Source organism: Siphateles boraxobius, unplaced genomic scaffold (assembly GCF_051911475.1).
Source record: "Siphateles boraxobius isolate OS27281-9 unplaced genomic scaffold, OSU_SipBor_1 41, whole genome shotgun sequence".
NCBI classification, from domain to species: domain Eukaryota; kingdom Metazoa; phylum Chordata; class Actinopteri; order Cypriniformes; family Leuciscidae; genus Siphateles; species Siphateles boraxobius.
Window position 1 is genome coordinate 2,386,432 of NW_027509042.1, and position 14,994 is coordinate 2,401,425.

At 38.2% G+C, this 14,994-nt stretch overlaps 1 protein-coding gene across 7 annotated transcripts in view; it reads right to left on the reverse strand.

Moving 5' to 3' along the window:
- tead3b (TEA domain family member 3 b) overlaps nt 1-14,233 on the reverse strand; it is a 39,508-nt gene extending 25,275 nt beyond the window's left edge. For all 7 annotated transcript variants that reach the window (XM_077197806.1, XM_077197805.1, XM_077197804.1 and 4 more), the window contains exons 1-2: nt 14,073-14,233; nt 13,630-13,696 (exon numbers count right to left, since the gene is read on the reverse strand). The gene's annotated coding sequence lies outside the window, so the exon portion shown is untranslated. The remainder of the gene's footprint in view (nt 1-13,629; nt 13,697-14,072) is intronic.
- Between the last annotated feature and the right edge of the window lie 761 nt (nt 14,234-14,994).

The following is a 14,994-nucleotide window of genomic DNA, read 5'->3' on the forward strand; positions in this document are numbered from 1 at the left end:
GTTGCTTTCAGTTAAAGCAGCTCAAACATCCATTTTAGTGTGGGACTAGTCTGGTCTGTGAAACCGGGGGTAAGTGTCCCCAACTAAGCAAGCCAGAGGAACAGTGCCAAGGAACCCAAACTCCATCAGGTGACAGAATGAAGAATGGATGACAATGAACGAACATGTTGTAATTTTGATTCATCACGCCGATATGGAGCTGAAGCTGGCCATAGGGTCTGGATTCTACACATCTATATGCAGTGATTTCTGCAATGTCACCAAATAATGCACATAATGCAAGGTAACACAAACAAGCTAACTTTTCAATGAAAAAAGGCATGGATGCCTGCCCTGAAAAAACCAGAACACTCCATTAAGTGTGTTTGTGCGTGTGTGTGTGTGTGTGTGTGTGTGTGTGTGTGTGTGTGTGTGTGTGTGTACTAGGGCTCAGGGGAGAGGGTAAGAGACGAGTGTGTGCATGGGGAGCACGGAGAAGCCGTTCTGTTGGAGAGTTGGGCTTGAATTCCAGACATGTCCTTATTAAGGAAGTGCGGCGTGAGTTCTCTCTCTCTTATGTCAACCGAGCCCCCTCTCCCTCTACTCTCTTCCCCACCCTGCGCTCCCAAGCACTCTGCCCAAATAAGGAGAGGCGAGCAAAGGATGAGGGGAGGGGGAGGTAGAGGAGGGAGGAGTGTGGGAGTCAAGGGGTGTCGGTGGGGAAAGGGGGGGACGGGACAAAGCAGGAGCGATGGGAGGGGAGGACTGACCAATTTAGACATCTACTTCAGAGTCTGAAAAACGGTGGGATTGTTTTGGACAAAACGCAACATCAGCACGCCTGGGGACCGGAGCGTTCTCGGCACTCCTGATAAAGAAAAGTTAGTACTACTGCTAACAGTGGGAAACTCACATGGCTTATTCATACAGAAAATAAAACAAATAACATATTCATTCACCATGGGATATTGAAGAAATGCACTGTAAGGTACTTCAAAGAACACTATGGTATTAAGATTTTAAGATCATGATTTTCTGTAAAGCTGCTTCTGAAACAATGTGTATTGTGAAAACCACCATATACAAACAGACAGCAGGAGTATTAGGCTGCTGTCACTTTAAGACATACAGTAGATAATGCATGGATCCAAAATACTGATACTGTTACATATGCGTCGTCTTTGCGCAGTCTCAAAAACGTGGTTTGAAATCGCTGGGGTAACCAATCACGTCAACGTGCCGATGTGCTTTAGCATATCATTAAGATTGAACTAGCAGGGGAGTCTCGAGAGATGCTAGGTTATCCCGGTATATTTTTCAGTTGATATGAAAAAATCAGGTAGATTTAGCAATATAGCGGGTGTATGATGTATATTACGATGTTATGATGAACTATATGCCTTTGATGAAAGTTGATGATTGTTAGAAGGCAGCGGTCTAACTCAGATGCGAATGGGAACATAGTTTGTGTAACATTAGCAACACTTTATTAGCTGTATGCTAACATACGTAGTCAAGCAAAAAGCTAATCATATTAATTACTGTTATGTGTCCTACATTATAAAGAGAGATACTGTGTGCAGCGTTTACCTCAGTAAGTTGGCCGAGTGAATCTCTGAGCTGGTGTGAGTGATTGGAGGCGGGGCTACTTAGCATATTCCTAAAGTTCTCTTTCCTGTGTTGCTCTTGAATGTTTAAATTAGCAAGGCTTAACTGAGTTTAGTTTAAACACAGACAGATAGCAACGTGTGCTGTTCAGGTCTGATCGAGCAAACGGCACTCGCATTGAGCAAAGTTTACAAAGAGTGACAGTTTTGTTCATGTTTTTTTAATTATCGCTATTGTAATGTATTATTGGGGAGCCAGCATGTGCATCAATAGGCAGAAACATACATTAGCGTCTGTTTTACGCGTTGTTATTTTCAACCAACCATATTATAGATGCGTCATCAGATTTGAGATGAACTACGGTGCAAGTGTGTGCCGAACCGGTATGGTTTGATTACAGAGTAATTAACTATTACACCCCTAATATACATACATACATATAAAAACACACACCATGGTGTTGAATTACATGCATGTCAAAAAAGCCATGTTTGTACCATGGTATTTTTTAAGTTGGAAAAAAACACTTTTATGCTAATATCACGTTGGTAGTGAAAAATAAATTGGGGAAAAAATGAGAAATACAAATTCACAAAACTGTCCACACACACACACACACACACACACACACACACACACACACACACACACACACACACACACACACACACACACACACACACACACACACACACACACACACACACACACACACACACACACACACACACACACACACACACACACACACACACACACACACACACACACACACACAAGCAGTTGCAAAACACACTGATGCAATGCCCTGACAACAAAGAACAAAGAATAAAAGCTTATTTTTAATAGGCAACTAACATCTGGCAGTGCATTTTCTCTATCTTAGCCCCTATCTCGAATCAACTTTTCCAACATGAACTTTCAGTTTCTTTCAAAAAGAGACATGGCAAGTGAGCAAGAATAGGTCAGATGGACAAAACTGCAAAACATCTGTTGCAAAACAAACACGCTAAAGGCCATTCAGCTCAACGTGATGCAGTCGATGCAAACACAAAAACTTAATTTTCCCATAAGGCAGCAGGGACTTAACTTTGAATGGCATGGTACACATATTTAGTCCAAAACAGGCTCACTTTCCCGCCTCCTCTCTCTCCCTCCCAACCAAACAGAGCTCTTAGTCAGTATATAATGCAGAAGAATTTCCATGTGGTCCAGGAATGTAAATAATGCAGTAAAAGCAATGCAGCGCACACATTCATTGAGATGCCCATTGAATGAACACAAGCCCTCCCTGCCCACGGTCTCACAGAGCTCCAACACAGTGCGTATTGTTGTCGGCTGAAGTGTTGAATTGGCTCCAGCACCGATTCCTCGCAATCTCTGTAGGGGAAAGTCCAGGGAAACGTACTTCAAAATACAGCATGATCCAATATCAATTACAAAACATTGATTTATATCCAGGTTTTCCCAGAGCTGACACTTCTAACCAATGGGCTCGGGCATGGAATAATGGAGGAGTTTGGGGGGGAACTGAAGTTGCCAGACTTCATATGATTCTTACCAGAATCATAAAGACTTAGTCATCCGGCCGTTCCAGGAAAGGGGCAATGATTGAGGTTTACTTGGTGGCCTCTTTGGATTTTCCTCTCAGAGAGGTTGTTTATGACTCAACGTCAGACACTGTGGTCACATTGCACATGGAAAGGCAATCTGAATGGTGTCTTCTAGGGCTGGGCGATATATTTAAAAAAAATTATATCTCAATATTGTCAACGTTTTTACGATATTCGATATATATATATATATATATATTCGATATACATCTCCACATGTTTGCATTTTCTTTTAAATATTAAAAAAACATGATTTTCTTTTGCCCCAATTAAAAAACAACAAAAACGATTTAGATAGAACAGCTATTGTTACGAAGTCAATAAAAAATGTTTAGTGCAAATTTGAGCAGTTAAAAAAAATCTGTGATCACTTCCTGCTTTTTATTAAATGAACACATGTAAATGTAACTGAAGAAGAGCAAAACAGGTACAGAGAGTGCATTATGCGATGATCTCCCCGCTGTGTTCATTTGGAAAGTAACTGGCTTGCAGACAAACGGATTTCAGCTCCCAGCCATCAATAAAATGAATGGTAAGACTGATGTAGGGTTCACAGGTTCGGCTCGTCCACAGATCGGAAGTGGTCACGAAGTGTGTTATCTGAGAAAGCTTCTGTGACAGCTGTTCCCCAACTTTAAAATTAAATTTCGGGAGCGCATCCTGGGCGAAGTATTTACGGCAAGGCAAATTGTATCTGGGGTGGATTGCCTTTAGCAGGTGTTTGAAGCCAGGTTTTTCCATTTAAAAAAAAATTCAGAATTGTGAGAAAAGAAGTCACAATTGTGAGATATAAAGTCAGAATTGCGAGATATTAAGTCAGAACTGCGTGAAATAAAGTCGCAATTGTGTGTTATAAAGTCAGAATTGCGAGATATATGGTCAGAATCGCGTGAATAAAGTCTTAATTGCGTGTTATAAAGTCAGAATTGCGAGAAAAAAAACGAACAATTCTGACTTTTTTTCTCGCAATTCCGACTTTATATCACGCAATTCTGACTTTATAACACATAATTGCGAGTTTATATCTCGCAATTCTGACATATTTTCTCAGAATTGTGAGATATAAACTCTCAATTGCGAGTTATAAAGTCCAATTCTATAGAAAAAAAAGACTGACTTTTCTGTGGCGGAAACAAGCTTCCATAGAATGAATCGACCAGCTTTATTTGTTTAGGGACAACAGGCCTACCAGATTTTTCGGCGGATGAAGAGGCCGAGGCTAGTGATGCTGCTTTGCTTGTACTGCGCAGAATTGAGGTGATGAAAGAGATTAGTAGTGCTACCACACTCTGTAGATGTTATCTTCTTGCAGACCCTCCCCCACCTCACGTCTCTTGCGCTGTAATACATGACAACACGAAAAGGGGGCGTAATATTGGAAGTTCGGCGCGTTCTTTAGATAAGTACGCTTGAATTTGAAATATTCAATATTGACAATATTATCAAATTTTACATCGTCGTCAAAATTATTGCGATATTATCGCTAAATTTGATATATCACCTAGCCCTAGTGTCTTCATGACGTAGCACATCAAATTACACAGCTGATTCCCTGCGAAAATGGGTGAGACATAAGTGAAGATTTGGGAAAAGAAACAAGAGATTCCATGTCCAGTGGAATAAAATGGAGTAGGCCTATTGTTAAATTCGCAGAAAATCGCAAAACAGATTAAAAAAAGCCAACAAAGCTTAAATTGGGCTCATATAAAATAGGAAATTGTCCAGCGATCGACCAAAGCCAAATGACAAAATAATAAAATTATAAATAACAATATTGGTTATTAGCTTCAAAAAATTATTTATATTTTGAAGCAAATAACCAATTAATTTGATCTATGAGGCAGACTAATCTAGATCTTCTAGGTCTATAATATCAATCTACTGCTTTCAAATTTAAAACCAGTACAAATACAGAAAAAAAATCTTAACCCACAATAATTTAACATATTGTTAGGCCTACTATTAGAATAAAAAATGCATTCATAAACTTTTAAAAATAAAATATAAATAATATTAGTTATAATTTATATAAATATAATTAAAAAAAAATCAATTAAGGAATTACAAAATGATTTAAAAAAATCTTTGATGCCCTAAATAACAATTTGTTTGTTGTTGTTGTTGTTTTTTTTTTACAATAGGCAAGTTAACTAGAAATGTGATTATAAGAGACCAATGCAGATAAAAGTCACATTTATCGCCCAATATCAAGAAAATGCCGTGGAGGAGTCTCGGCAGAAATCAATTTTTCGGTTAATCAGAACAGAGTGATTCACGAATCTATCATGGAATTTAATCCATATCTAAATTTTTCTACATCACCTCAAAACTATTTTACCATAAGTCACGCTGTTATAATCTCATAATGTGTTATGCTTCTAAAAGAAGCAAGATCTCCACGTCTTGCTTATTATAAAGTCTCTTCCACTCTCAATAAGTCTTATTACATTTTCAGGGTCTCCGCTAATCGTCAGAGGAGCGGAGGGACTTTCCAGTGCATAGAGTGAGCGCTGGAGTCCATCTGCGTGTTAGTCATCCCAGTCGGACTTTTTTGGCGGGAAACAAGCGAGTGGAGGGTCTTGTCCAGGAGGAGGTCTTCACACCATCCTGCCAGCGAAAGAAGGGATCGGGGGAAGGTAATGGATGCCCGGCAGGGAGCCAAACCTAACGACCAAATCCTACCTTTTGTTTTCCCGTCTGTTGGACATGTTAATATCATATAACGCAAGGAAAATAGGAATGCAGCAAAATTAAAATTCTGGCCAATAATAATATTCATGTTATGGACATTAATCAACAATTGGTGAATGTTACATTTTTTACTGTTCTATTATCATATATTAATATTATATATAAATTGTTTATTCCATGTCTAAATCAATTAAAAACTTTACCATTTTAAATGATGATGATGCATTAGAACATCAAAGAAAAAAAGCTCTAAACAAACAATAATGTATGGTACCGATAAATCGTGCATCCCATAAGAAAAGTCTACACAAACGTGAATTCTTGGTCAACTCAATGGAGTCAGACACTTCCGTGCAGATATGAAACCTAAACAGAGAGATGTAGGAGATCTGGAGGAAACTTCACTAAGGTGTCAGAACTAGCCTGGTATTTACAAGACAGCGAATTCCCTTTTTTAGTATTGAAAGTAAAGCATAAAGCTCGTTCAACAAACTGTTTTTCTGTCTAACGCAGCTCATAATGTGAGATTTGTTAGGAAACTGTTGCAGCTGGAACACTTGTTGGCAATAGACGCCTCCGGGGAGCTTTTCCCTCAGGGCAGCCTCCAACACACACCCGCCCTTCACTCACGCACAGAGAGTACACACCGAATACACTTCAGTGTATTCTGCTCCTTCCCAAACACACACACACACACACACATAGCAGCAGCGGGAGAACAACAGGGCCGGACAAGTGTAGCAGCAGCTGCTGGTTGGGTTCAGATTACAGATAAAGACGTTTAGAGTGTTTCCTTCTCTTCTCCTCATTGTCCAGCACAGATTTCCAACTACACACATGGTTCACACCATGAGACTCTTCTACTTCCTACTGGAGACGAAATGTGTTTTAGGCCATCCCTTACTAATATGATTCACCAAAGTAGAAGATAACCTCTTAAACTAGGCTGAGAGAGAGTATGACTCAATCTATTCCAGGGAAGTTGTGTCTTCCCAGCATCACTCTTACTGGCTGGCAATGAGAATCACTGGAAAGGACTAGCTTGATTTATTAGAGTTTAGTGCAAATCTGATGGCTGGGTCAATCAAAATCAGAGACTGTGATTGGTTCGAGGTTTTTCACACTTCAGTGTCTGTTCACATGATCGTTGCAGCAGTTCAAGTCTGAACATGTCTATATTGATATACGTGGGCCCAAAAGTGACAAACATACGTAAACCTGCCATTCGCTCTGGTTGGTTTCTCTTTCTTAGTTCATTGGCTTTGATGGTCAACACACCGTTTATGGCCTGTAGACCCAAGGGCACACACCAGGAACTGGACATCATAAAACCTATGGGTGGCCAACATAAATAAAAATGTATATACTTTTTAACCACAAATTCTCGTCTTGCACTAGCTCTGCGATACGCGTCCACGACTTCACGCATTACATACGACTTCACACGTGACGTAGGCGCAAGTACCGACCCAGTGTTTACAAAGCGAACGTGCAAACGCCCTTTACAAAAAAAAGGTAAAACAACAATGACGGGGCGATTTTAAAGTTGGAGGAGAAATTGAGATGGAGCTGCCCTACATTTTGTGACCTTTCCAGCGTGATTAAGTAATGCGTTGAGTCGTGGACGCCCATTGCAGAGCTAGTGCAAGACGAGCAATTGTGGTTAAAAAGTATATACAATTTTTTTTGTGTGAAAATTACAGATTGTTTCGGTAGATAAGACCCTTATTCCTCGGCTGTGTTTGTGTAGAGCCCAATGCAGCTCCATTGAAACTGCAATTTGGACCTTCAAATTCACTATATGGAGATTAAATCCTTAATTTCTTTTCAAGCGAAGAAAGAAAGACAAACATTTTGGATGACATGGGGGTGAGTAAATTATCAGGATATTTTAATTCTGGAGTGAATTAATCCTTTAAACCAGATGTGTTTTTATGCAGATATCTAGCTTCAAACATGCTAACAGTTAAACATTACCATACTAAACTAATTTTTATTTACATTCGGACACATGTAGGAAAGCTACAACGCATGACCAAGCTTGCTGTAGCTAGTAATATCAGTCGACACATACTTGCATAGAGTATGTTTAGAGCCTTAGATGTGATCTTAACCCAGTTTGATAGGATTAAATCAAGTCTTGCAGGTCAAAGCTCTGAGTTCCAGCACAAAATGTAAGCTATTATATTAAGTTTGTTTAAAAGTCAGAGAACTAGTAGAGATACATCACTTCAAATCCCTTACAGTACTATTAGCTTGTCTGAGAGAGTAAACGCTTTCGGTCTCAACACATCTCTCTTGCATTGTATCTCATTCTTAAATTCTCCATCTCCCCGTCACGCTCATTCACCCGCTTTCGTTCTTTCCTTCTCTACATTTAGCTCTAATAAATTCTACCCTTCTCCTCCAACAACTTCCTCTTACTTCCTTTCTGGCTCGGCACTCAGGAAACAATCACAGTTGAAGAGTCTGTGTGTGTGTGTGTGTGTGTGTGTGTGTGTGTGTGTGTGTGTGTGTGTGTGTGTGTGTGTGTGTGTGTGTGTGTGTGTGTGTGTGTGTGTGTGTGTGTGTGCGTGTGTGTGCGTGTGTGTGTGAGAGAGAGAGAGAGAGAGAGAGAGAGAGAGAGAGAGAGCGAGCTGCCGATCTGCTCGACAGACGAGGAAAGTGTTAAATTACTTAGGGAGTAAATTTAGGGATAAAACACTCTTACTCGACTAAGAGCCTTATATGACTCTTTACATGCACACAAGCCCCTGGTGGAAATGACCCTTGACGCATACGAGACAGCTAGACATGAATCTCCAGTATATTACCAGCTCCCGATTCCTGTCTTTCGACATTATCCATGGGGGTTACTTTCCAGGATGGCCGTCTGCTCTCAGATCTCCCCATATGGTTTACTCTTGTGCTGATTCAGTCAGCAGAGGAAAGACTGACACAAAGAGCGCCGTGTGTGCCAGAAGACTCGCTCGAACGTCTGATTCAGCACTTTCCGAGGAAAAGCGTCAAGCGAATTTGTGAAGGAGTGCTCTTGCCTGACTTGGTCATTTAGTGGCTGAGGCAGGGGCTCATGCCAAACCCCATGAAAACCGAAAAGACATGCATAAGGAGACAAACGCTCACAGGACTCTTGGGAAGGCAGAGAGAAAGAGGCTTCATGTGCTGATCTCTGAGTCACACCTACACCAAAAAGATACAATCTACTCAAGCAAATACAAATTGTATTTGAAAATCTCATTCCTTGAGTACACTGTAAAACTGATTTTTCAAAGTGGTGAATAAAAGAAAAATTATTGGAGTATGTTTAACAAGAAAATACTATTTTAGACTTTCTACTTAAAATATCATGTTTATTTTAATGTGTTACTTGCAATTTCTTTGTAATTATTTCTGAGTGAAAAAGATTTCAAAGTAAATCCTACACCATATGTTTTTCAATATATTAAAAATACTTAGATAAGAGGTTTCTAAAAAAAATATCGCAAAAGTATAAAAGATAGCCACCAAAATAGCAAAATTCATTTGTTTGATCTAAAAAGATAAACTATCTATCTGTACAACTTTAAAACTGGAGTAGATGCATGTGATAATATATAAAAACAACACTAGATTTAGGGGAATATTTCCTTTGTTTTATCATCTGCCAGGCGAGTCTGTTTCCTTAAAGAAAAGCACATCTTTTCAATAAGCCTCATGATTTAACATCTCATACATAATTTAAAGAGACAGTTCACTAAAAAATAAACTTGCCCTCTTGACATTTCAAACCTGTATGACTGACTTCTGTGGAACGCAAAAGATCACATTTGGACACTAATTGGGGTCCAAAACGACACTGCAAACCAATAAAAATAAATGGGTCCAATGTTGTTTTGCATCCCATTTAGTTTTTTTTAAACATCTTCTTTTGTGTACAGGTTTTTAATGACTAAATGGTGAGTAAACAATGACAGAATTTTTATTTTTGTGTCAATTATTCTTTTAATACTTAGAGCTAGTAGCCTAATCTGAAGAAACCCAAAGCCTCCAAGTATGAGCCATAACTGAAGGCAATTAATAATATATACATTAAGTCATGATGATATGACAAAAAAATGCCAACAATGTTCACTGAAATGATTATCACACTCTGAAAGATCTTCTTAGCAAACAATTTCAAATAAAAGTAACTACAAGAGAGAAGGCTGAAAATAATCAACAAGCATTCCTTTTTTCAATTCACATTTTTAGATTCGATGCAACTCAGGCGCATGTGTGTGTGGAGCGTATCTGACTGCCGTGTGAACCGGTGCACTGCCACAAACAGTTGGTTTCAAGAACAACTGGAAAGTTTAGCAACTTCAGACAGACAGAAACAAAGGCTATACTGTTCTGGCCCACGGCTCGCCCCTCCCTCAATCCAAAAACGGCCACGGAGAAGCCAGAAAATCTTATCTGCCAATGTCTCACGCAGGAAATGTATGTAAACAAGAGTCCCCAGAGCGGGCATTAATTTCCAGCGCAATGTAAACATGCTTTCATAGGTCGCCTCTGCATTATAATTAATAAAGCATAGCGACACATTCTGTATGCTTTGGCTCATGTCTCGCCACAGGCTTTAATAAAAGGACTTTAATTTGAAAGGGAAAAATTAAATTTTGGGGGAACTGAAGACCATATAAAATGTTTCCTTCTGCAAACACAGGGAGGTGAGGAGGCCAAACGGCAGTGAATCATGCAAGATGTTCTCTTTCTCTCAAATGCTTGAAAACACACACAGCTAGATATTTGTTCAGAGCTCTGTTGACAGACAGGTAAGTGGTCACCATTTGGAGAGCCACTTCTGTGGCGGGTGCTAAAAGGCCGCTTCAGTCTGCACAAATGGAAAGAGGCTCATTACGCTCTCAGCTGAGCCCTTAACACAAACCAGCTAAAGGAACTGTCAACTGGCCAGCAACATAAACACATATGGCACAAACAATCTGCTCCAATCGCAAATGCTCTATCCTTTTAGGAGGATACGCTCGGGACTTTCTGCATCGAGAACTATTAGAAATGCCATGGAGATGATTGCAAACTTCAGGACTGGTTTGTGTACTGGATTGAATGCTCAATGCAAGAACAAACAAATCATTAAAATTGATTTGTTAGCTTATTAAACAGTGAAGCTCTATTTAGCATGGAAGAGCAAATGCCCTCGCTCGGCAAAGCGTGACAATGGAGGGAGTTCGGGGTTAGTTTGTGATGTCTGAAAAAATGAGAACCGCAAACAGAAAATGTGCAGCTGAGAAACAAATGTGGCCCATCGCGGAAGCCATAAAAGGCAACGTGCGTGCGGCATCTGTTTAAATTCACCCCCCTAAAAAATATTTTTAATGTCTGCTTAAAATGCAATGCACAAATGTTTTGCCATTAAAACAATCGAGAAAAACATCCAATTGTGCATAAATTAATATACAAAATCCCCTCCGTTCCAATACATCTCCTCAAAACCTGGTCAATGGAAAAAAAAATCTGCTTCACATTTTTGTGAATTTTGAGCGAATACTTTGTAAAACAATGCTGTGGAAATCATTTTATTACCTAAATGTTGTTCATGTCATTTGCGATCATAAAACTGTATCAAGTCTAAAATACTTAGCATTCTATTATTGTGAGTGACATGATGAGAATGCCAAGTGTGGTACCTGTAACTCAGCATTTGTCCTCTGCATTTAACCCATTCGAGTGAGTGCACAAACATTAGGAGCAGTGAGTAGTGAACACATACACCTCCTGCCACTATTGAGAATCGAACCCACAACCTTCGGTTACCAGTCGGACTCTCTAACCATTAGGCCAGTGGTGCCTGTGTTGATATTATCCATGCTGATCTGCATCACTATTAGCCACTGAATATTGCATAAGGGACAACTGACATTGACACTAGAGGGCTTTTGTTTACATATTTACCCAAAGGAATTTTTCAACAGACATTTCCGTACCACAGCATTGACTTACAGTAAAGTGCACATTTCACTTAAGTGGCAAATACCAGGACAGGTTGCCTAAAGTGCACGTCACACGCTAAACTAGACCAAACTTTAAAAATACTTAGTGTAAATCTCTTGATTGGTTTAATTTGTTGTTGATCAGATATTGGGGCAACATTTCAGTAAATTTCAGAATTCGAACATGGCAAAAAAAACAACATTGATTTGACTCTAAATGAACCAATCAAAATTCAAACAAAAAGTTTGACAAAACAAATTAGAAAACATTTAGTTACTTCAACTGTTGACTAAACAAAAAACACCACAGCATCTGGTGTGCATACAGTCTATTCAAAGAGAAACAATATACAAACATAGAAAATAATTTCACACAACAACAATCACTTCTAAGCAAAACTTGACAGCACTTAACCTATATTTAGATGGTTTTCAACCTTTTTTTAAGAAGCCCAACCTTTCTAAAAGAAGTTAAATCAGAAGTCAACCCAAACAAGCAGCAGAACTTGAAGAAGCAGTTTGGGCTGAACTGACTAAGTCGAACCTGAAGTGCAGCATTTCTGTTTAACGAAACCTGTCCATTAATAGTAAGTCAGAGGAACAATAAAAATGTGGAGAGCATCATTACACATACTTGCCATATGTGTGGCAGAAATAAAAACAAATTCACATATTTACGAGGAGGACAAAACTGAAAATACTTAGGTCTCACCAATAAAAAAAAAATAACTGTAAAGTGCAAATTAATACACTGATGAGATGGAAAAGTTATTAATAATATGAGAATTCATTAACCTTCCTATTGTCCCAAGAAACTTCATCCACCCGTGGTTTGCGTCACATTGCAAATAATTAAATTCATAAGGGTCTAAAGACTCTCCTTACGGACAATGTATTTAATCTGGCCGCAAATTATATGATGTTGAAAAAATTATTTCATAGATTTACAGAAACTATATAATGTTTTATAATATGTTGAAGGGGCATGATTGGTTCGTTGACAAATTTGTCCATAAAGACCACAGATGAAAAATTGATATTTTTTATTAAAAACTATTTTTTTACACAAAACTCTCAACTGCTTTTATGTTTTTTTGTTTAGATATTTTTAGAAATGTCAAAAAGCCGGCTTCAGACACCAAAAAGAGTCAACATTATGTTAAAACCATTGAAGGGTTAATATCGAAACCTTTAAACTTTATTTGGGCGGGAAGATCACTCAACGTCACTGCTTTACCTGAGGTAAACTGATCGGTTTTTTTTATTAGCAAAAATGTTTTTTCAATACTATAAAAAAATATTATAGCATAAACAATATATTACAGACATTAAGACATCAAGCTCCATACAAAAATATAAAAATTATATAAATCGGTGTTGATAAACCAGTTGGCTGCCATATGAAAAGTGCCTGAAGGCAAATACGACCGTTTCCACAGAAATCAGTTGACATTATCATATCAAAGAGTTTCATAATAAAATATTTTATAAAATAGTTTCAATTTAAAAACAATATATTATGAAAATATTTAAATAGTTTACTGAATCCACATTAATATTTTTCTTCCCAATAGTGTCATTTGTTTTCATTTACGTTATGAAATAAAAAGTTATTTACAAGAAAGTCTTGTAAACAAAGGACATAACGTTTTATGCATACATTTCTCTACTCTTAAAAACATATCAGTGTTAACCTCACAAAAATCACTAAATATGAAATCTTAGTACACTTCTTGAGCCTGTCAAGTGAAACAAACAGTTACACTTACCTGATAACGCAGAAAAAAGGGCAAACGATCTCTCCAAACACTTCTGTCTTTTCTCTCTGACAATTTTCTGGAACAACAAAACCTTGTTGCTTATTTTCAAATACAAGTGTTTGGAAAATCCTGCCACCAGAGTAAATAAGAGCCTGTGCAAACGAGCATGACATTTTCGACTCAACTTCTACGTGCAACAATGGAAGCGTTACTTGGAATAATGTTTCTAGCTTAAAAGTCTAATTCTAAGGCAAAAGTTCCCGGCTATCACACTAAAGCGGCTTCCTCGACCTCACACACGCACAATTACAGCATATCCACACGGAATTGTGTCCCTCATCCCACCCAACGCAGGGAGTTCCGAGAAAAAATGCAAAATATGACAAAGATCTGAAAACTTCGCTAGTGAAAAACGCGATCAGACAAAGGGAACGAGTGAATCTAAAACTCACCTTTATTAGGAAACACCTCTACCGAAAGAACAGGACGAGGTTTATGTCTTTAAAGTTATATTTATCTTGGTGCTCTATTGTTTTCAGTTATATTTCTCCCGGTTTGACAGTAAAGGTGGAATGCGAAGTATGGGTTTGGTATGAAATTCACGCACTTCAGTGGAAAACGAAGGAGGGAAAAAAGTTTAAGGAGGGGCCACTGTTGAGCGTCAATCAACACGGCTGGGGGCGGAGCGTTCTCCAGATACCACGCCCACTTTTGGGCCAAATGAAGAAAAGCTGTACTTGAGCTACTGTAGCCTACTGTACAAATGAAAAACCAAAGTTTAGATTAAAGTAATTACTTTTCCCATTGACAGGGAGCGTTGGGTAGATCATATGTAAATATAATAAGGCCGGTTGTATAAAAATGCTTAGAATAGTCTTACAATCTATCTTTTTCTTTAAGACTGATCATAAGGTGTTTACATGAAAAAGTAGATTGGTCTAATCTGAATCTGAAGATTAAGAGTAATTAGTCCTAACTAACTGCTAGTTATCAGTCAGACTAGTTCATAAGACACAGTCTTAACTTGTCGGCTATGTTTATGCAACTGGCCCCTGGAACTAATTATTTATTTCATGTGAAATGCAAAGAATAATCTTGACAAAAAAATACAAAAACAGAGAAACACATTCCTTAAATTGCACCTTTATCACCAACACAGTTTATTGTATTATTACACATTTATCTAAAATATTCAAACAATTAATTTGTACTGTATTAGTGCATAAACACTAATAAAGTTAGATTTTTACAAGTTAACTAATTCAGTATTTTTCTTTTGTAGATATAAAAGATATTTTTCTGAATGTATATTTTTAGATATAGATTTGTTCATCAAACATTGGTTTATACACGTGCTAATTAAAATAAATTGTT